This window comes from Macaca thibetana, chromosome 13, assembly GCF_024542745.1.
Source record: "Macaca thibetana thibetana isolate TM-01 chromosome 13, ASM2454274v1, whole genome shotgun sequence".
Taxonomy (NCBI): Eukaryota; Metazoa; Chordata; class Mammalia; order Primates; family Cercopithecidae; genus Macaca; species Macaca thibetana.
The window spans coordinates 64,071,619-64,093,166 of NC_065590.1; the positions used below are offsets into that span (position 1 = coordinate 64,071,619).

General features: G+C 51.2%; 1 protein-coding gene across 2 annotated transcripts in view; it reads left to right on the top strand.

The window, feature by feature from the left end:
• Positions 1 to 3,377: 3,377 nt before the first annotated feature.
• The window catches only part of LOC126934205 (cytochrome c oxidase subunit 7A-related protein, mitochondrial), a 723,522-nt gene continuing 705,351 nt past the window's right edge, over positions 3,378 to 21,548 (top strand). The window contains exon 1 of one of the 2 annotated variants that reach the window (XM_050754808.1): positions 3,378 to 3,381. The gene's annotated coding sequence lies outside the window, so the exon portion shown is untranslated. Of the gene's footprint in view, positions 3,382 to 7,623; positions 7,628 to 21,548 lie in introns of those variants that run through there. The other variant, XM_050754810.1, reaches the window with a different exon arrangement.

A 21,548-nucleotide genomic window follows, 5' to 3' on the forward strand; every position in this document is an offset into this window, starting at 1 on the left:
AGGGGAGTGGGGTTGGCTGGGAACCCTTGGGGGCCAGAGCTCCATTCCCTGTGCATCCCTTGGTACCCCATCAACAGATACATCCTCAGCACCTACAACGTGGCAGGAGCTGGGGCCTGGCCTAGGAGCTTTCAGTGCAGACAGGCAGAAGTTCCCACACAAAACCCAAGTTGTCCGGGGGTTGCCAGGTGGGCGGTGGCAGGGGGCCCTCTTGGAAACCGGTCCTGTGGTTCTGAGAAGTGCGAAACCCACTACACTAGGGGTAAAAACCAGACACTATGAACTCACATGACAACAGCAGGTAGGACGTGCCCAGGGTTGTGAGAAAAGCCCAGAAATGGTTTTAGTGGTTTAGAGCGAGGCACATTTGTCTTTTGGGAGTAAGAGTGGAGAGGTAGGGTGATGCCTGCGATGGGCATTAAAGGATGGGTGGGAAGCAAAGGAGAACATGGAGAAGTGTGATCCTGGCAGAGGCACAGCATGGGCAAAGGTGTGTGCCCCTAAAGCACGTCTGGTTCCATTGTGGGACCAACGCTTGTGCCCAGCCAAGAGGCCAGTAAATGCCAGCATATGGACAAATATCTGTTTGAAGTGTTGTGATTATGAGGAGAGGCACCTGGTGAGACCTAGGGGGCTTGGGAAGGCTTTGGAGAGGAGGGGAGGTCTGAGACAGGGGAGAGAAAGGAAGAACACAGAGGGCCCCTCACTCCCAGCCTTGATCCTGAAGGCCAGAGGCCCAGGGACTGGGGGCCAGGGCTGCTGTATCTGGGACAGCAGGGACCCTCAGCTTGTCCCAGCAAGGATAGCTAGGGCTTAGACGAGAGCATAGGGACTCAGTGTGTCTTGGGAGACTTAAGTCTGGTGAGCCTCCCTCTGGTCCCTCTTCTTCAGCTCCCAGGAGGCCCTTGCTCTCACACAGGCCACATCTGTGGAGCACAGAGTTGAGCAGGGGGCTCTGTGAGGGTCGTCTCATTGTGGCTAAGCAGCTTGAGTTGTGCTGTATGATCTCACACAAATCACTCACCCTCTTTGAAACTCAGTTTTCTTGCCCATAGTACAAGGGGGTTGGGCTTCGTGGGATCCCAAATAATTCCCACCTCACTTGCCAGTCGTGATTAACTGGTAAGGCTATGTGGAGGATTGTAAAGCCAAGTCCAGGATCAGAGGGATGGATGCTGTGATGGATTAGTAATGTCTGCTGTAGCCTCCCAAGGTGGGTGGGTGGCACCTGTGCTTCACCTCTCCTGTCTTCATCACACTCTTTGTGACATCCTGTGCTCTAACAGTGGGCAGAGGACCAACCCTCCATGAGAATTGGTTAAACTTGTGACAAATCTGTGTGTTCCCCCAGGGTCAAACATCTGGATGGAAGGCATGTGTCTCCAAGCAGCTGACACTTGGTCTCATGTAGGCAGAAGCACAGCCGCAGTTTCATAAGGAAGTAGAGGAAGGGTGGATGGGTGCGGTGACTCACGCCTGTAATCCCAGCACTTTGGGAGGCTGAGGTGGGTGGATCACCTGAGGTCAGGAGTTCAAGACCAACCTGGCCAACATGGCGGAAACCCACCTGTACTAAAAATACAAAAATTAGCTGGGCATGGTGGTGGGCACCTGTAATCCCAGCTACTCAGGAGGCTGAAACAGGAGAATTGATTGAACCCAGGAGGCGGAGGTTGCAGTGAGTTGAGACTGGGCCATTGCACTCCAGCCTGGTTGACAAGAGCAAAACTCCATCTAAAAAAAAGGTAGAGAAAGGGTAAATACCCACAAATCAGAGTTCTTGGTCTATTTACGTTTCTGGCATGTGGAGAAATTGGTACCCAGCTGCATTTATTTATAGCTAATAAGAAGGAAAATTTGGGCCGAGTGTGGTGGCTCACACCTGTAATCCCAACACTTTGGGAGGCTGAGGCGAGCAGATCACTTGAGGTCAGGAGTTTGAGACCAGCTTGGCTAAGATGGTGAAACCCTGTCTCTACTAAAAATACAAAAATTAGGCCGGGCGCGGTGGCTCAAGCCTGTAATCCCAGCACTTTGGGAGGCCGAGACGGGCGGATCACAAGGTCAGGAGATCAAGACCAGCCTGGCTAATACGGTGAAACCCCGTCTCTACTAAAAAATACAAAAAACTAGCCGGGTGAGGTGGCGGGCACCTGTAGTCCCAGCTACTCGGGAGGCTGAGGCAGGAGAATGGCGTAGACCCGGGAGGCGGAGCTTGCAGTGAGCTGAGATGCGGCCACTGCACTCCAGCCTGGGTGACAGAGCGAGACTCCGTCTCAAAAAATAAAAAATAAAAATAAAAAAAATAAAATAAAAATAAAAATACAAAAATTAGCCAGGTGCGGTGGTGTGTGCCTGTAATCCCAGCTACTCAGGAGGCTGAGGCAGGTGAATTGCTTGAACCTGGGAGGTGGAGGTTGAAGTGAGTCAAGATTGCGCCACTGCACTGCAGCCTGGGCAAAAGAGCAAAACTTCATCTCAAAAAAAAAAAAAAAGAAAAGAAAATTTGTTGTGTTTTGCTGAAACAGAAAAAAATTGTCAAGAAACAAAAGAACAGATTAAGAGAAATTGATGAGTTATATAATTGGGTTTAAATAGAGACTAAAATCTTGAGAAGAACTTTAATCAGAAAATAAGAATAGTTTTGTGAAATGTGTGTATTTTGTTGTGTGTCTGTTGACGTGTGTTTGTAAATGTAGCATATGTGTGTAACTGTTGATACACAAGGCATAGGTTCATGTATACGTGATGTGAATGTGTATTTGGTGTATGTGTGGTATGCAGTAGGTATGTTTACATGTGTTTGGTATGGGTACATGCAGTATGCCTGTTGTATGCAACAAACAGAAAAGGTAGGTATGGTGTGAATGTGTGCAGGATATGTGTGCATTGTGTGTGTGTACATAACCCGTGACGTGTATTTCCGGCTAGTATATGCTGTCCTTGCTCTGTGACGCACTGGCCTTGAGCAGGGCCCAGCAATGACATGAAGTAACATCAGAGTCTGAAACAGCTCCCGGTGGAGCTGCATCGAGAAATGAAAGAGAAGAGGCCTGTGACTTTCCCAGGGCTTGCCCCTCCAGGAGGAAGTGAGGAATTTTAGGGGTCTGCTTCCCACACCCTGCGAAATCCAGACATGCAGAAAGCGACTGGGGTCCTGTGGAAACCTTGCTGAAAAAGCTTGCAGCTTGAGGCATACAGAGTGGTAGGACAGACCCTGGAGACTCGGAAGGTGGGAGGGGTGGAAGGGGGGAAGGGTGGAAGGTGGGAGGGGTGGAAGGGGGGAAGGGTGGAAGGTGGGAGGAGTGGAAGGGGGGAAGGGTGGAAGGTGGGAGGGGTGGAAGGGGGAAGGGTGGAAGGTGGGAGGGGTGGAAGGGGGGGAAGGGTGGAAGGTGGGAAGGGTGGAAGGGGGGAAGGGTGGAAGGTGGGAGGGGTGGAAGGGGTGAAGGGTGGAAGGTGGGAAGGGTGGAAGATGGGAGGGGTGGAAGGGGGAAAGGGTGGAAGGGGGAAGGGGTGGAAGGTGGGAGGGGTGGAAGGGGGGAAGGGTGGAAGGTGGGAAGGGTGGAAGATGGGAGGGGTGGAAGGGGGGAAGGGTGGAAGGGGGGAAGGGTGGGGGGGGGGAAGGGTGGAAGGGGGAAGGGTGGAAGGTGGGAGGGGTGGAAGGGGGAAGGGTGGAAGGTGGGAAGGGTGGAAGATGGGAGGGGGGTGGAAGGGGGGAAGGGTGGAAGGGTGGAAGGGGGAAGGGTGGAAGGGTGGAAGGGTGGAAGGGGGGAAGGGTGGAAGGTGGGAAGGGTGGAAGGGGGGAAGGGTGGAAGGTGGGAGGGGTGGAAGGGGGGAAGGGTGGAAGATGGGAGGGGTGGAAGGTGAGGGGTGAAAAACTGCACATTGGGTACAACATACACTACTCGGGTGACGGGTGCACTAAAATCTCAGACTTCACCACCGTACAACTCATCCATGTAACCGAAAACCACTTGTACCTCAAAAGCTATTGTAATAAAAAAAATTCCTTTAAAAAAAGCTTGCAGTTTCCAGTGTCCAAGAAAAATTGCTCATCAACCTTTCCAGACCTTTTCACCCCTTCAGCAAAGATGGGAAAAGTTCCCAATGGGTTTTCACTGGGAAGTTGAGACATTTCCATGATAGATTCAGAGCGCTTCACTGGTGATAGCAAAGGCTTAAGAAAAGTAATAATTAACTGACAGACAACTGGAGTTTCCAGAACGACTGTTCTCAGTAAAGGTTGCTTCGCCCAGCACATTAGCACATTGAAGACCACAAAATGAGAGAGAGAGAGAGGCAAAACAATCTCTTAACTGCAGGCAAGATGTCCAGAGGATTTTATTCCCCTGCAGAGGGCCCCAGGCTGGGGGTGGGGTGGAGAGAGCAGGAGTGCAGGCTGCTCTCCATGTGCCCAGCAGAAGTCATGGTGGCTTGCTGAGCCTCAGCTTCTGATGTGTTGGGGGGACTGTTGACCTCAGCCCTTCCTGCCACACAGGACGGCGGGGCGAGTGCAGAGGCAGCAGCCGTGAATGTTTTTGCAGAGTAGAAGGGACAGTCCCCAAGGGCAAGGTTGTTCCTGGCACAGGGCCTGGTACCAAGTAGGTGTCCAGTAAATAGCTGTTGAATGAATGAGTGGCCCAGCAGGGACCATCCAAGAGAAACAGGCTGATTTCCACCAACCTCGGAGCGGGGCTTCCAGGGCAGGGCTGGGGGCAACATGTCTGCCGGTCCAGCTGCCCCGTTTCCGCCTCCTCTTTTCCGGCCCTCTCCCCATAACCTTGGGTGGTTCCCACACCCCGGCTTGGAGGCTTCTACTGCCATTGTTTGGCTTTTATTTGGGCTCAGGCCTCTGCCAGCCCAGACCCTTCATTGGATCAGGAAAAGGAGAAGGAGAAGGCAGATTGTTGGGGAATGAAAGCTTCAGGGATTGATGAGGAAAAGAACCGGACATCAAATGCATTTGAGGGGTACAGCCTCAGGTGAGGAAACCAAGGTTTAGAGAGGAACAGGGATGTTTCCACGGTCACACTGAAAGGTGACAGAAAAATGATCATAATGATTTTGGGAGGGACACCAACATGCACACCATAGCAACTCTCAGACTTAGCAGTAGAGCCCTTTCATAAAATAAAAGTGTATTGTGGAAAACTGAAAGCAGAATAAAGGACCTGCTGGTTGAGTTGGGGTGGGTGAGGTTGGGATGAAGACACCAAGCCCAGTGATAGAAAACCACCCATCAAAAGCTTGATTGTCGCTTTCCCCAAAATGTATTTCTAGAAAATCTGTTTTATCACTATGTGTCCCACGAAAAAAGGGTTCTGGCTGGGCCTGGTGGCTCACACCAGTAATCCCAGCACTTTGGGAGGCTGAGGCAGGTGGATTGCTTAATGTCAGGAGTTCGAGACCAGCCTGGCCAACATGGCAAAACCCCATCCCTACAAAAAAAAAAAAAAAAAATTAGCCAAGTGTGATGGCACATGCATGTAATCCCAGCCACTTAGGAGGCTGAGTTTGGAGAATCACTGGAGCCTGGGAGGCAGATTTTGCAATGAGCTGAGATTTTGCCATTGTATTCCAGCCTGGGCAACAGAGTGAGACCCTGTCTCAAAGGAAAAAGAAAGTTGTTGGGGTGGGTTCTGTGGTCAAATAAGTTTGAGAAACACTGGATAACCAAAGTGAGTTGGGTCTCTTCAGGATTTCTTAGAGATTTGAATATTTACATTGTGTACTGGGAGTCTTAAGAGGGCGGCTGGTGTGTAGGGTCCTGTGAACCTACTGGTTCTATTGAGGGCCATCTCTGTAGGATGGTGCTAGGCAGAACACACTAGGGAAATGTTTTTACTGGAGAATAGTAATAATAATTTTCGGGAGGTAAAGGCAGGAGGATTGCTTGGAGCCAGGAGTTCCAGACCAGCCTGGGCAATAAAGCAATACTTCGCCTTTACAAAAAATTTTTTTTTCATTAGCCAGGTGTGGTGGTGTGTGCCTCTAGTTCCAGCTACTCAAGGAGGCTGAGGCAAGAGGATCACCTGAGCCCGGGAGTTGGAGGCTGCAGTGAGCCATGATCGTACCACTGCATTCCAGCCTGGGTGACAGAACAAAACCCTGTCTCAAAAAAAAAAGGAAAAAGAAAAAAAAAACTACCCTCTGTCATTCCCTCAAGACCTAGGAGAGGGCTAGACACTAAAATGAGGGTAGAGGGGAGGCAGTATATACTCTGGAATGAATACGAGCTTTAGTCTTCCCTGATGCTAGAGTTAAATAAGTCCTGTGGGAAGCCCAGGCATTTCCAGGCCTCTTTCTTCCTTTCTCTGTCCTGCAAACAGAAACACGGCCTGGCCCAGCATGGATAAGGTGAGTCCTAGGTCCACCAGCCAGTTATTCCTGACATATCCCCATCCCAGGGCTGAGCTGGCCCTTTGGCCCAGACAGGAGGCCCCAAGCTTGGGCTGGGCCGTGAGAGTTCCGGGAAACCTGGTTCCCACTTGGCCTGTGAGGCTGCCCTGGCCTCTCTTTCCTCTTCTGACTGGTGGGAAGAATTTCTGGAAATGCGCTGGTTCAGTGACAATGAGGCAGGATGCCCTCCCCGCTCCCCTCCCCGCTCCCCAGACCAGCCTGGCTGCAAGATCCACTACCCCTCAGGGGCTGGGGCCCACAGAGGTAACCTGGCTAACCCCCTCCTGCCCTGTCACAAGGGGGAGGGCGGGCCAGCCCCTGCTCAGGCTGCCAGAGCAGGTTGGGGAGGAGGGCAAGTCCCTGGGCCATTTCCCAGAGGCCACATCCATGCTGGGCCTGTCTGGCCTCCCGTGGCCCAGTCTTTCCCTCTTTCTTTTTTGCACTTGGACAGACAGCGGGGCGGGGGGAGGGACCCCCCCACCCCCGCGACACACACCAGGTGCTGGGATGCACCAGTGACCAAGGCAGCTCTGTCTCTGGGGCTCAGGGTGAGGTCGGGGGGTCCCACACGTAACCCGGGAATGTTGATATAATGTTTTGAGGGCTTTGACAGACACCTGAGCCTCAAAAGCTCCAGCCTGGGAATGAGGAGGCCTTCCTGGAGACACCCGTTTATGAAGAAGCTTCCCTTGCTTCTGGGCCTAGAATCCACGAGGAAACCTTACTTTCAAGGAGTTTCTGCTCCGTGTCGCTCCTCCTGTCCACCTCTCTCTGCTTTCCTTTTGTCTGACTGGCTGCGCCCCTACCTTTCTCTCCGAATCCATCACACCCCTCCCTGACTCCCGCCAGGCCACGGCGGAATTGCTGTTCCCAGGAAGGGTGGGGAAACGCTAGAGAGACTCAGCAGACCCTTCCCCATAGCACCCTGGCTTGGTGTCCACCCCTCCGCCATGGATGGCAGGAGGGACAGCCCCCCTACCCTGGCCTCACCTTTGCTCAGCCAGCTTCCCTTCTCGGTGACTCCATTACTGAGGCCACAGCCAATCACCCAGCCATCCTTCCTGGGGGAGGTTGGGCAGGAATTTTTGTACATTGAGAAGTTTGTATTGTCTGAGTGGAAGCAGCCAAGAAAGAAAAGTGCTTTATCAGAGAATTGGACTTGACTTTCCCTCAAAAACAAATGGGGTTTCTGAGGAACAGATTTTAGGGGGCACTAAGGGCTGGGGGGGCAGGAAGGGCCTGGGAGTTCTGTGTCTCCCTTTAACTGGGGGCTCCCCGAGGAAGGGGCTGTGTTCCCACCTCAGAATGGGGGCTCCCTGAGGCCACAGCCATGTCCCTCAGTCTGAGCTGCTTGAGGGTCAGAGCCCTGCCTCCTCCCTGACTGGCGTGTGACGATCAGACGCCCTGCACCCCTCAGGTCGAAGCAGGCACTGGGATCCTAAGGTGGTTCAAGGATGTTGCAGGGACCAGTGTTCCTTGGTCAAGGTTCTTTCAGTCCAAGATTCATCTCCCCGCCACCAAACGCTCTCCTTTGCTCCCAGGTCTCCCAGAGTCTCTTGGGCCTTTGCTTTGGAGACTTCCTGCAAATTCCACAGCCTGGCCCTGGCCCTGGCCCTCTGGCCTGATCAGCTCAGTTTCTCTGGTCCGGCAGCTCCTAGAGACCTGCTTATTCTGTTTTTGGGTTTTTGTTTTTGTTTTTTGAGACACAGTCTTGCTCCGTCACACAGGCTGGAGTGCAGTGGCACAGTCTCGGCTCACTGCAACCTCTGCCTCCCAGGTTCAAGCAATTCTCCTGCCTCAGCTTCCCAAGTAGCTGGGATTACAGGTGTGTGCCACCATGCCCGGCTAATTTTTGTATTTTGAAAAGAGACAGGGTTTCGCATGTAGGCCAGGCTGGTCTCAAACTCCTGACCTCAGGTGATCCACCCACCTCAGCCTCCCAAAGTGCTGGGATTACAGGCATGAACCACCACGACTGGCCTAGCCCTGCTTATTCTCATATTTCCTCCCCATCCCCCTACACACCAGCTGGTTTCTACCTCTAGCCTTTTCTCATGCCATCCCCTGGGCCTGAAGCACGCTTTCCATCTCTGCACTTAGCAGTTTTTATCATCTTTTCTGGCCCAAAATGAAGTCCTCCACCTCCCAGCAGCCTGCCCTGACTGCCCTACCCCATGCTGGCCTCACCTCTCTCCTCCCTTCCCTGAGTTCCTCTCAGAGCCATGCACCCATCACTTTATGGGGTCTGACACCTCCATGCTCAGTCCCATGCACCACACAAGCTGCTGGAGGAGGGGCAGGGGCAGAATGATGGATGAAGCTGCAGTGGCTTTGCTCCCTGCTGGGGCTGTGGTTAGATCTCCCCTCCAAGAAGCCTGATATTTTTCAGGAATTTCCTGAGAGGAGGGGGCCAAGCACTCTGGAATGAGAGCCAGCTGTGGGGTTGAGGCCTGAGGGTGGGGAAGGGGGCTCTGGGCTTCCTGGCTGAGTCAGCGGACCATTCCTAGGTAATTTATGGGCTGAGTCAGAGCTGTGGCAGTGGGGCGCGGGGTGGGGTTGGAAGAGCTCCCTGGTCTCTAGGCAGTCTGTGGAGGGGAGGGCAAGAGGACTGGCTGGAAGTAAGTCTGGCTGAGTCCAGCATAGACCCCCCTCTCCCCATCAGCCTCCCCGCTGCTTGGAGCCTGTAAAAGCAGCAGCCAAGAGACGGAACCATGGGGGATGGATGCAAGCTGGCAAAAGGGGAGAAGCCTCTGGCAGGCACTGGGGGCTCCTGAAGACAGAGGGGCACGCTGGCAGGGAGGGGCTTGGGCCAGGCTTAGGGCTAATTTGGGGGTAAAGAGAACTGCTAATTCCAGCACCTCAGCCTGGGTGCCCCCACCCGCCCTTTTGTACCAGGCCTGGGCTGGGCTGAAAAGCAGATCTGGGTTCGAATCTCCCTTCTACATGGACCTGCGGGTGACACAGGCTTGGTCCCTTCTCCTCTCTGAACTTCGAGTCCTTACTTGGACAAGATGGCCTGGCTCCTCCCTGCCCTGGATTTGGAGATGCTCCGATGCTGCCTGGGAGCCCAGTCTGATCGTGTGGCCTGGAAATCAAGGCTAAGCAAAAGCAAGCCTGAAAGAGCCTCTAAGCACCGCAGCAGGACTAGCCCCTGAATGGAGATAGGGCTGGAGCAGGAGGGTGGCAGGGAGGGGCTGGGCCCTGTGACTGTCACCTCCAGGTTGGAGGAGCTGGGGGGAGGGAAAGGCAGGGCAGGGTGCATTATCGCACACACACTCACCCACATACACTCAAACACACACTACAGAGTCCAAGGAAAACCTGTTTCTGTCCCAGCACTGAGCCAGGGATCCCATACAAAGAAGGGTCCTGGGCGAGAGCATTGGTTCATGCCTGTAGTTCCAGCACTTTGGGAGGCTGACGTGGGAGGACCACTTGAGGTTAGGAGTTTGAGACCAGCCTGGCCAACATGGTGAAACCCTGTCTTGACTAAAAATACAAAAATTAGCCAGGCATGGCGGTGCATGCCTGTAATCCCAGCTACTCGGGAGGCTGAGGCAAGAGAATCGCTTGAACCCAGGAGGCGGAGGTTGCAGTGAACTGAGACTGAGCTACTGCACTCCAGCCTGGGTGACAGAGCGAGACTCTATCTCAAAAAAAAAAAAAAAAAAAAAGGAAAAAAGAAAGAAAGAAAGAAAAAAAGAAAGAACGGGTCCTGATGAAGTTCGTAGGAGGCTCCCTCCTGCTGACAGAGCACAGCAGGAGGGTTCCCCTGGGCGATGGGGCCCAGCTTTCCCATATCACTCACGGACATCTGTTGCATCATGATATCTGTTGCAGAATCCTCCCATAGTGGCTTCCAAGCAGGGCGTTGCAGCTGAGACTGGCCCTGGTCTCAGCATCTTCGGAGAGGCCCCAGATTGATAAGTGTCTTGCTCTGAGTCATGGCTCAAAGTCCCCATGGCAGATAGGAGTCCCTATCAGCATGGTAGATTTCATAAACCCCAAATTAGGGCAAGAGACCTGAAAAAGAATCTGGGGGATTTGTGATAACATGTGAGGGCATACAAATAAGGACTCTTACTTACTCAGGACTAACAAACTGCATGTCTTGACAAGAGTAGCCAAAATGAAATCAAATGTGGGCAGCAGGGTCCTGAATACACATGGGGTCACTGGTATGGCTGGCCCTGGGCTACCCTCCTCCCCCTCACCACCCAACTCCACCAGAGCCTTCTAGAGGAAGCATTCCCCCCACTGGCTGCGTGGTGGGGTCGGGGCCTCGACAGGGGCTGTTGTAATCATCCAGGTGGGAAATGACAGAGAGGTGGTGAGAGGCAGGTGGGCTCTGGAAGAAGTTGGAATCCTGCTGACGAGATGCTCTAGTGGATTGGACGTGGGTCTGAAAAACTCCAGGACGGCTCTCCAAGGTTTCGGCCTGGGTGAATGAAGGGATGGGGTTGCCACTGACTGAGGAAGATAATGTATTCTACTGTATATTTAATTAATTACTTTGATGTGAAAAGTCCAAATAACAATATGTCTGGAGCTGAGCAGAGCATCTGTGGGACCACTGCCCACAGGCACCCAGAGCTTATGGCACCACCCACCCCCATCCTAGGAGGCCCCAGAGGCCCCAGTGGAGAAAGAGGGAGGCTCACCCTCTTGCCATGGTATGTGTGTATGGGGAGGGGTGGGCAGTGTGAAAAGGTTTGGCCCACCTGAGTCCCCTGGGCTGGCAGGAGAACTGGGGGTGGTGTTGGAACAGGAGGGGTGGTGTGTGAGCCTCTGTCGGCACAGACCCACCGTGGCCCACAGAGGCTCTTTCTTCCCAGCCCGGGTGTGCTGTTACTAGAGCCTTCTAGAGGAAGTGTTCTCCGAGCTAACGGCGGCTCTTTGATTCTCCAGGCCACAAACCCCCGCAGGCCCGGCCTGGCCAGAGGCGTGCCTGTGCATCCCGGCAAGTGAGTGCCTGGGGACTCTCGGCCAGAGAGGCTGTGAGGGTGGCTTTGTGAGGGTGGCTTTGTGAGGATGGCTTTGTGTGGCTGCACATTGCCCTTGGCCAAACCCCGCTGCCAGGAGAGGCAGCTCGGCAGCCAAACCTCCTGAACCCAAGTGACCTGAGCAAACAGCCCTATCCCCTAGCCTGCTTCTCACTGCCTCGCCTGCCTTGGGCCTGCCTGACCCAGGGGGTCACCTGCCTTGTTCCCCATCCGTGGAGACCAGGGACAAGAAGACAGCTCTGTGGGAAGAGCCGGGAGGACCATTTGGGAAAGTACAGGTTCCAGGTGTCTCTCCAGACCTCGAGAGCTGGTGTCTCCCGGGGAGAGGCCCTGATGAGATTTGGGGAGATTCGGATCTGATGAGATTTGGGGAGCTCTGGCCTCTCCATACTTGAGGAGATGGGACACACAGGACAAGCTGCAGGCAGGTGAGGAGGTGTGTTCCACTCCTCTGAGGACAAGAGAACCCTGGATCCTTGAGGGCTCTCAAGGGGCATTTGCAGGGTCTGAGCCAAAATCAAGGCGTCAGGTCCCGCAGAGGGAGAGGGTGCATGTACTCAGACAACCAGGGGTCCCGCAGAGGCCACCAGAGCCCCCAAGGGGAGTCAGAGAGAGTCCGCTTCCCGCCAGAGGTGCGATGTGGCCTAATCCTTCTCTCTGCCAGCCTCAGCCATATGATGAGGACCTAATGCCTAAAGCTTCCCGAGCTGGAGAGGAGAGGCAGGACTGGGGAGACTGGAGCTGGAGCGGAGTGGGCCTGAGCTGGGGAGAGTGGCATTCCTGTGGCCCCCACAGGGTGAATGCCTGAGCTGGTTGCTCTGGATATGTGACCTGCTCCTCCCTCCTGTAAACTCTTCACCCCGATCTGGAGAAGGTGATCCCCAAGGGCTAGGACCCACCCACCCAGAAATACACTAAATAAGTAAATGTACTCTGTCCAGATTTTATCTAATCAGGATTCCAGAGCACAAGACAAATGGCCTCACGTCCCTTGGCTGGGAGGTGTAATTCATTCTCCTGGGAGAGTCCAAAGCCTGGGGCAGAGTGGGGAAAGGAGGGGTGGAGTGGTTTAGGGTAGTGTCTGGGAGGCCCCGAAGCTTGGAGTGCAGGGCACAGTGCCAAGACCTCCAGAACAACCCAGCCTTCCTCAGGATCTGCCCAGGGATGGAAACGAACCCTAATGTCCTTTCTTTTAGGGAGTCTGTTTCTGGGACTTATTCTAGGGAATATACATAGGTGGTCATTCAAAGATTTAGCTACAAAGTTGTCCTTCACTGTGACTTTTAAGCCTGAAAAACCGGAAGCAACCTAAACGTCCAAAAATGGGCATGGGTTAAATACATTGTGAAACATCCAGAATTGAGCCTTTAAAAATGATGTTGTAGAAGAACATCTAATGACATAGAAATAAGTTGATAGCATAATGAGCAGAATAACACAGAGCTGAGATGTATGTAAAATAATCTGATTTTTAAAGCATTGATTGAGCTGGGCGCAGTGGCTCATGCCTGTGATCCCAGTACTTTGGGAGGCCGAGGCAGGCAGATCACCTGGGCAGGCAGATCATCTGAGGTCAGGAGTTTGAGATCAGCCTGACTAACATGGAGAAACCCCATCTCTACTAAAAAGTACAAAATTAGCCTGGCATGGTGGCGCATGCCTATAATCCCAGCTACTCGGGAGGCTAAGGCAGGAGAATTGCTTGAACCCGGGAGGCGGAGGTTGCAGTGAGCAGAGATTGCACCATTGCATTCCAGCCTGGGCAACAAGAGCGAAACTCCATCTCAAAATAAATAAATAAATAAATAAATAAATAAATAAATAAATAAATATAAAGCATTGATTTATGAAAAACACTGGAAGGATATACAACGAAACATTGACCAGTGGTGAGCTAAGGGGTAATTTTAGATTGCTTCTTTTTCTTTGTTTTTATTTTGGTTTTGCTTATTTTAATTTTTTGTAGCATAAATCATGCACTTACACAATAGACAAATATAAGGAGAGCTATTATTTTACAAACCAGAATCCCCAAGATTTAGCTCAGGAAGAATTCCTGGGTAGGGGAGACAGCTGGCTCAACCAGCCCTCACTCCACCTCCCTTTGTGTGCTCTCCTCTGTGGGTCACTTTTCTTCACTCCCACGACTTCTTTCTGGCTGGCCCCCCAGGACGCCACCACCTTTTCAATTCTGTGGACCAGACATAACTAGAAACCCAGCCTTGGTTGTTGTTTCAGACCGAGTCCCGCTCTGTCACCCAGGCTGGAGTACAGTGGCGTGATCTCGGCTCACTGCAATCTCTACTCCCCGGGTTCAAGCAATTCTCATGCCTCAGCCTCCTGAGTAACTGGGACTACAGGTATGTGCCACCACACCAGGCTAATTTTTTGTATTTTTACTGGGTTGGCCAGGCTGGTCTTGAACTCCTGGCCTCAAGTGACCTGCGCACCTCGGCTTCCCAAAGTGCTGGGATTACAGGCATGAGCCACTACACCCAGCTGAAACTCAGTCTTTTGCTTCTTTTAACAAGCACAGCTAAGAAATCTGGGAAGATCAGACCAGATGGCACTAATAAACCTGAAGGGAAGGCAACAGGACGTAAACATGGTGCCCAGAAGAACTGTAAACCCAATCCAGCTTCCCGAGGCAGGGGTGTCCAGTCCTACCTTAACCAGTTGCCCTCTGGAGGCTCCCAGCTCCTGTCCCATCCTATGTGGAGCTTTATGAGGGGACAGAGACCCCACCAAGTCCTTTGTCCCATCATAACCTTTATCACCTTCTTTTCAGGTTCACTTTCCACTTTGAAGACCCGTTTCTTCCTCAGGTGACCTGATCTTGAAAATGACCTCCTCTTTCAGGTGGAACCCACCATGCCATATGGAGAGCGCTCTAGCCCTTGGTCCAGGCTCCTGATAAAAATATCCCAGCACACCCCCAAGCCACAGCGCTCATTTCAGAGGACTGGCACCTCACACACAAAAATGGCCTCTCAGGACCCAAGAAGAGCCCAGGCTCCAAGAGCAAATGCATTGGCTTGGCAGCTCCAAGCTGTTCTTCACACCACTCCACCTGCCCGGGTGAAAAACAGACAAGTAATCAATGAATTACTTCCCCATTAAAACAAACCAATAGCATTAAAAATTGTAATCTAAGTATAGGCTTAATGTAAAAAAATATAGAAAATCTGGAAAAGTATAAGACATGAAATGAAAATATTCCAAAATAATCACACTAAATGTAGATAACCATTATTAGTCTACACATACACATTTAAATGAAACTGGGCTAATACCATGTGCATACACACATACTTATACATAAAGTCCTGATCTTTTTTCCATATAAATTACATCATAAGAATTTTCTTGGGTCATTAAAATATTCTTTGAAAATATGATGTAAAATGGCTACATAGTATCCTATTGTATGGCACACTAGATACTAAGCCAATTTCCTAGTGTTAGGCATGTGAACTGTTTCCAAATTGTTCATTATTTTAAATAATAATAAACATTCTTACACATACATCTTTGCATACATCTCTGACTATTTCTTTCTCTCTCTCTTTTTTTATTTTTGAGATGGAGTTTCGCTCTTGTTGCCCAGGCTGGAATGCAATGGCATGATCTTGGCTCACCACAACCTCTGCCTTCCTAGTTCAAGTGATTCTCGTGCCTTAGCCTCCTGAGTAGCTGAGATTACAGGCACGTGCCACCACACCTGGCTAATTTTGTATTTTTGGTAGAGACGGGGTTTCTCCATGTTGGTCAGGCTGGTCTCGAACTCCTGACCTCAGGTGATCCGCCCGCCTCAGCCTCCCAAAGTGCTGGGATTATAGGCGTGAGCCACCACTCCCACCTTCTGATTATTTCTTTAGGATAACGTACTAGACATGGGATTATGAAGTAAAAGGATGTGAATCCCTGCAAAGTTCTTGGTGTCTGGGAGCAATGTGTTTTTGATAAACTATGGTACTGTAGTCCCCTCTTATCTTCGGGGGACATGGCCCAAGCCCCCCAGTGGGTGTTTGCAATTGTAGTTAGTATTGAACCCTATATACGCTGTTTTTTCCTATACATACATACCTATGATAAAGTTTAATTTATAAATTAGGCACAGTAAGAGATTAACAACAATAATAAAATAGGTCAATGATAACAATATGCTGCAAGAAAAGTTATGTGAGTATGGTCTTTTTCCATGTGTCTCAGAATGTTATATTGTAGATCCTAGCTACCTGAGCTAAGATCTGAGATCTAAAATCTTGATTTTTTTCCATATAAATTACATCATAAGAATTTTCGGCCGGGCGCGGTGGCTCAAGCCTGTAATCCCAGCACTTTGGGAGGCCGAGACGGGCGGATCACGAGGTCAGGAGATCGAGACCATACTGGCTAACCCGGTGAAACCCCATCTCTACTAAAAAAAATACAAAATAACTAGCCGGGCGAGGTGGCAGGCGCCTGTAGTCCCAGCTACTCAGGAGGCGGAGGCAGGAGAATGGCGTAAACCTGGGAGGCAGAGCTTGCAGTGAGCTGAGATCTGGCCACTGCACTCCAGCCTGGGTGACAGAGCGGACTCCGTCTCAAAAAAAAAAGAATTTTCATGGGTCATTAAAATAGTCTTTGAAAATACAATTTTATTTGATTTATTTATATATATTTTTTGAGACAGGGTCTCTCACTTTGTCACCCAGGCTGGAGTGCAGCAGTGCAATCATGGTTTACTGCAACCTCGACCTCCCAGAGTCAAGTGATCCTCCAGCCTCAGCCCCACAAGTAGCTGGGACCACAGGTGTGCACCACCACGCCTGGCTAATTTTTGTGCTTTCTGTAGAGACGGGGGTTTCTCCATGTAGCCCGTGCTGGTCTTGAACTCCTGAGTTCAAGCGATCTGCCCACCTCGACCTCCCAAATTGCTGGGATTGCAGGCGTGAGCCACAGCACCCGGCCTGAAAATACAATTTTTAATGGCTGCATAGTATCCCATTGTCTGGCACAATATACGCTTTTTTCTTTCCTTATTAAGTCAAGAACTTCCACCTTTTCACTTAAAGGAAGCGCTTCACGCTTCTCTTTGGCATATCCAAATTGCCAGCATTGCTGCTTTTGTGCTTTGGGGCCATGACAAGGTAAAATAAGGGCCACTTGAACACAAGCACCATGATACCTTGACAGATGGCCCCTAAGGGACATGCAGGCGGGTGGCAGCCACAGCATGGATACATTGGAGAAAGGAATGATTCATGTCCCAGGTGGGACAGCAGGGGATGGCCTATTGGAGTAGGAGTGAGGAGGCCGGTGTAGCCGGAACAGAAACTTGACATCTATTCTCATGACTCTTTAAGGGAAGGGAACCCCACTGTGACAGCCGGGCCTAGGCCAGAAGGCAGGAGAATGGCAGAGGGCAGCTTTCACAGCTCCAACATCTGCTCAGGTGTTTATGGCAGTGAGGAGGGAGAGCATGTCCCAGAGCTGGGTCCCACTGTGCCGGGTGCTGAGTGTCCAGGGCTGACTAGGTCATGACTCTGTGTCTAAGTTTATTGTATAAATTAGGCACAGTAAGAGATGAACAACAATAATAAAATAGATCAATTATAACAATATGCTACAATGAAAGTTATGTGAGTATAGTTTTTCTCTCTATGTCTCAAAATATTGTAGATCCTAGCTTCTAAGTTCAACTTATAAATTAGGCACACAATCCCATGGGGTCAACAGATGGATGCTGTTAACAAGCATGTGACATGACAGACAGGGGAGGCTTCCTGGAGGAGGTGACATTAGAGTGGGGCATTGAGGGATGAACAGGTGAACTGGATTTCAACAGGCAGGGAAGATATTAATACCTGTTTGCTGAGGAGCGCATAAGGGACCCATGGTTATTAGGGTGTGGACCCGTGGCTTTGATTTGCGATTATCACTGGGAAGTAGACAGAGAGTGAGAAGAGAAGAGGGTTCAGAAGAGGAGCCTGGGCCACATGGCCATGTTGAAGGTGGGGTGAGAGGTGGGGCTGGAAAGTGCTGGAAGAGGGCTGAGGAGGAGCATCAAGGCATGAGGAACACCAGTGGAGTGGGCTGTCACAAGATTTAAGAATGAGCAGCGGAGAATATATCACATATTGACGGGAGGCCAAAAGAGACAGGCTCCGAGGAGGGCCCAGGGCTGGCAAGCATTTGGTCCCGGGAGACCCTGGCAGGGGCCGGGCTGGTAAAGTGGGCAGGATAGAGGTGGGGGGCATTTGGTTCCTGTGGCTGTCATGGTAACAAACCACTACAAACTGAGGGGCTTAAACAACACACATTTATTCTCTTACAATTCTGAAGGCCAGAAGCCCAACATCAGTCTCACTGGGCTAATGTCAAGGTGTCAGTCGGGCCGGTTCCTTCTGGAGGCTCCAGGGGAGAGCCGTTTTCTTGTCTTTTCTGGCTCATTTTCTCGGCTTGTGGCTCCTTCCTCCATCTTCAAAGAGCATCACTGCAATCTGCTCCTCCAACAGGTCACCTGCTGCCTGACTCCTGCATTCCTTTCAGAAAGACCCTTGTGATTCCATGAGGTCCACCCAAATCACCCAGGATAATGTCCCTGTCTCAAGAGGCTTAATCTAATCACAGGTGAAAGCCCTATACGAGGTGGCATGGACAGATTGTAGGCCTAAAGACATGAATATCTGTGGGGGCATCATTCAGACTTCCACGGGTGACAAGGGCCCCACGGTGGGAGGGGAGAAGAGGAGGAAACAGGAGAGTGAGGATTCACCAGGAGACTTGCCCAAGAAAGGAGGAGGGATTGGAAAGGCTCGGCCAGCGGAAGACCATCCTCCCTGGAGGGCAGTGGCTTTTAGGAGTTTTCTCCTGAGCCTGTTGTGTCTCCTTCCCTCCTTTCTCCCCAAAATCCAATTAGAAAACTAGAAACATAATCTGTTGTGTTGACTCCATAGGTCTTGCTTCCCCTCACCCCAGACACCCACTCCCTCAAGGGTCTTCCAAGCGGGCTGAGTTGGAACCTGCATTTTTTAACCACAAGGAAAAGAAGCCCAGAGCTACCAAGAATAATATTTTATTGACTTGGAACGAGTTTTGGAATCTGTATTTTTAACAAGCTGCCCAGGTGATTTTGATGATCAGACAGTTTGAGGTGGTTTTCTTTCTTTTTTTTTTTTTTTTCCCTTTCCTCTTTCTCTTCCCTTCAGTAAACTGTTTTTCAACTTTGTTTTTCAGTGAAAACCATTTCCTCCTTGTCGTGGCGCAGGTCCAGAGGCTGCGCCCATCTCTCCCACGTCAACAGTCCTGTGTCCTTGGCGAAGGACGGTTCTCTCATTCCATGCCCTTCCTCTCTTCCTGGGCCAAATCCCTGCTCTGCGTCTCCCTGCAGCTCATAAAAAGCTGAATTACCTGAGGTAGGGAAAGCCCCACCCGCTGTCATTCTCAGGGAGGAGTGGAGTCTGCAGAGGCCGCAATGTACAGCTTCCTTTTCCTCCTCCACCCACATTTTCCCAGAGCAGCTCTTTTCCAGGCCTGGGGGTGTCCCTGGGCCGCGGTGGAATCCAGCCCTGACCACCTCCCGAAGCCAGCAGCCCTGAATGAGAGTGCAGAAAAGCAAGAGCTGTTCCTGATGCAGAGCAAAGACATCGCCCAGTCAGGGCGGATGAACTGATTTAGGACAAAAGGCAGTTGTTGGCTGAGGAAGGCAGGGTCTGGGGGAGTCCTGTGCTGAGTGGAGGTGGGTGGGTGTATTTCCTTGGCTCGCAGAGGCCTCTTGTCTGGTGGGATCAGCTCCTCCAGCCAGTTGCCACCTGGTCCAGCTTTGGGAGATGTGGAGAATGACTTTCACAGTGATTTCCACTGGGCCATGGCATTGCAACAGCTGCAGGAGGGGACACAGCTGGTGCCACCCCCACTCCATCCATTAGAGCTGCTGTGAAGGAATGCCATCCTCCCCATGGGGACTGAGGGGGCCCTACTTGCTGTGGTTGGTTCCAGGGACCATGGGAAGAGGCGAACCCCTATTTTCAAGGGCACAAATTGGCTTTTATTAAAACAAAATTTCATCATCACTTATTCCAGTGACTTCCAAACTTGGCTAAACATCAGGATCACCCAGGATGTTTGTTTAAAAATAAAGATTACAGCCAGGTGCAGTGGCTCATGCCTGTAATCCCAGCACTTTGGGAGGCCCAGGCGGGCAGATCACTTGAGGTCAGGAATTCCAGACCAGCCTGGCCAATATGGTGAAATTCTGTCTCTACTAAAAATAAAAAAGCAGCTGGGTATGGTGGTACACACCTGTAATCCCAGCTACTCGGGAGGCAGAGGCAGAAGAATTGCTTGAACCTGGGAAGCAGAGGTTGCAGTGAGTCGAGATAGCGCCACTGCACTGCACTCCAGCCTGGGTGACAGCGCGAGATTCTTGTCTCAGGAAAAAAAAAAGAAAGAAAGAAAGAAAAAAGAAAAAAGAGATGAAAAAAGAAAGAAAAAGAAAAAGATTAATAAAGAGTTTTAGAACTCATCTTAGACCAAATCAATCAGAATCTCTTTGGGTAGGCTTGGGCTGGAATCAATGTGAATCCATCTAATCAGATTGCTTTCCTGATTCCAGAAGGTTGAGCCCATAGAACAGGAGTGAGAAGATGGAAGTGTGAGGGGGCTGGGATGATGAAAACTTGCGCTTGCATCCACCATTCATTAGAGAGTGCCGGGGGCCAGCTGCAGAACTGTAGACTCCTCATACATCATTGTGTTGAGTTTTCAAAACAAACCTACGAAGTGTGCCCAGTTGTTTCCATTTTGCCGGTGAGAAAATGGGAGCTCAAAGTGGCCACACACACAGCTAATAAGAGGCAGAGCCAGGACTCAGGCCCAGATCTTTCTCTTGACTCGTCTGCCGTGGAAGGGATCATGAGAAAGCCTGGCCCTAGCTCTGGAGTCAGGGCATCTCATGACCCAACTGTCATGCCAGCACAGGCTGCCTTCTGGACACTTCTCTGGTGGGTTCTCTCTGTCTCAGGGCTTCAGCTGCCCCCTGCTCACTCCCCTCACATCAGTCACTATGTAGCTGGGGACACAGAGGTGGTTGAGACATGGCCATCATCAAGGCAGGGGGTTCATGGAAAGGGCATGAGCTACAACCAGGAGAGAGGGCTTCTGGTTCCAGTGCCACCACCTAGAGCTCTGAAAGGGGCCCCAGCGTGCTTTCAGAGGGACTAGACTGGGTGGTCTCTGGGGGTCCATCCACTCTTAAAAGGCAGAGTCTGATCACCTGACCACCCTGGCGCCCCCACTCCTTGCTGACACATCTGCCCTGCAAGGCTGATGGGCTGTGGCTTCTTGCCTCTTTGGCTCCTTCCAGCACCGAGGAGTTTCTGGTACATAGTAGGCATTCAGTGGAGCAACTCTTCATGGATAATCAGCAATTATGTATTAGGAACTATTGATAGCCTCAGGCACTGGACTAAAATACTAGGAGTTCAGAGAGGGCCCTACCTCCATGGAGTTTATAGCCTTGTAGGGGAGAAAGACAGAAAACACCAAGAATCGACTACAATTGTGGTCAGTGCTAGGAAGAAAAATAATAGGATAGTTCAAGAATGTGATTGGGGGGAGTTCTAATTTAGATGGAGGCATTAGAAACATTTAACCTGAGACCCGAAGGATGAATAAGAGCCATATGGAAACTGGAGGTAAGGTGGGAGTGGGGACAGTGTTTTGGGTGAAGGGAGCAGCAGGTGCAAAGGCCCTGAGGTGGGGAAGATGGACATCAGGGAACCCACTGAGGGCCAGTGTGGCTGCAGGGAGTGAGCTGGCCAGAGGGGCTCAGGAGCAGCAACTGACATTGAAGATGGCCAAAGTCAGACCATCGGGTCTTGTTTTTTGTTTTTTTTTTTCCTGTCCCCCAGGCTGAAGTGCAGTGGCACGATCTCAGCTCACTGCAACTTCCATCTCCTGGGTTCAAGAGATTCTCCTGCCTCAGCCTCCCAAGTAGCTGGGATTACAGGCACCTGCCACCACGCCCAGCTAATTTTTATATTTTTAGTAGAGGCGAGATTTCTCCATGTTGCTCAGGTTGGTCTCGAACTCCTGACCTCAAGTGATCCACCCACCTCAGCCTCCCGAAGTGCTGGGATTACAGGTGTGAGCCACCGCGCC